Raw genomic sequence first — 1,676 nt, forward strand, 5'->3', positions numbered from 1 at the left:
TCCCATTATGCTCTGGGCCCTAAATGAACTGGCTCCTCCAGTGGATTTGCAGCCACTTAACTTGCATTAGCCACAATACTCAAGTTAACAAACACAGCATCCCTTTTCCTTGGGAAATGTGCTCAGCATCAACACTGGGCCAGGACAGCAGCCAAGGCAGTGGATGCTGCAGCACTGATTTGGCTGCTGTGGCTCAGATTTGGCTGGGGAGCCAAACACACTGGGGAGCTCAGGCAACTGCGGCTCTCAGTGAGCTGAGGGTGCTGCAGCAGCAGGACCAGGCATCCCCCTGCCTCTTGCTGGAGAAGAGTTGTGTCCAGAGAAGGAAACAGAGATGTGAAGGGTCTGGAGCACAAGCCTTATAAGGATGGTTGAGGGAGCTGGGAAAGGGGCTCAGCCTGGAGAAAAGGAGGCTCAGGTGGGACCTTCTGGCTCTGCACAACTCCCTGACAGGAGGGGACAGATGGAGAGGGGTCAGGCTCTGCTCCCGGGGAACAGGACAAGAGGAAATGGCCTCAAGCTGCACCAGGGGAGGTTCAAGCTGGATATTAGGGGAAAAATCTTCACTGAAAGGCTTGTCAAGCATTTGAACAGACTGCTCAGGACAGTGGTGGAGTCACCGTCGCTGGAAGGGTTAAAAAAAAGAGTGCAAGTGGCACTAGGGGACACGGTTGAGTGAAGAACACAATGGAACTGCTGGGTTGATGGTTGGACTTGATGATCTTAGAGGGCTTTTCCAACCTAGATGATTCCATGACTTGATGATTCTGTGATTTTCTGATGGTTGAACATTGTGGGGCAGTGCTGGGAGACAGGTGGGGAGAGAAATGCTGCTGGATCTCAAACACAGCCATGCCCTTCAGGTTTGGGGTGAAGCTCTGTGCCCCCTTCTGGGCTCAGGTGCTGGGGAGAGGCACTAAACCAGCAAGCAGGGTGAAAATGAAACCACAGTGGGGTGCTGACCTCCTTCAGCCCAGTTTCCAGCCCAAGGAGGTGAGTTAGCACAGACCATCCATGCAATGAGTTCCACCGGTTTCCCTGAACGAGAGCAAACAGCTGAGCCGCTTTGCTGGGAGAACAGATGCTGCTAATAAGGCAGTAAATAAATCCATGTGCAATGCTTTACAGTTGGGTTGTAATTACCTCTGCACTGCCAAAAGAGCCAACGCCAGAGCTGCACATTAATGACACATTAATGGGAGTGCTCATCCGCTCTCAGCTGGCTGGCTCCCCAGAGACCGGGGCTTTTATTTTATTTTTGCACATGCCAAAACCACCATGGTCTGGTGGGACTTGCCTGGAGCCAGCACTGGGGTGGTTCCCACTGCTCCTCCTAAAAGCCCAGCTAAAAAGCAGCAAGGCTGAGAGCAATTCCCAGCAAGTTAACATCCATTTGCAACAGCAGGAGGACGGAAGTGGGAGCATGGAGGACTGGCTGCGCTCAGGGGGCTGTGCCTGCTGCTCACACATCCCATGCCCCTGGGTCACAGGGTCTTTCCCTACACTGCAAATCCATTCCAGAACCTGTGGCTTTCCCAAAGTTATCCAGGTTGTACAGGAGGTTGGATCTCCAACCCAGCACCTACAAATGAACAGGCAGCACAAAGCCCCTCTGTGAGCACTGCTGAGCAGCAGGCAGCACACACCACCCTGCAGTCACACCAAAGACACAGCCA

This window comes from Cyanistes caeruleus, chromosome 10, assembly GCF_971803275.1.
Source record: "Cyanistes caeruleus chromosome 10, bCyaCae1.hap1.1, whole genome shotgun sequence".
Classification (NCBI taxonomy): domain Eukaryota; kingdom Metazoa; phylum Chordata; class Aves; order Passeriformes; family Paridae; genus Cyanistes; species Cyanistes caeruleus.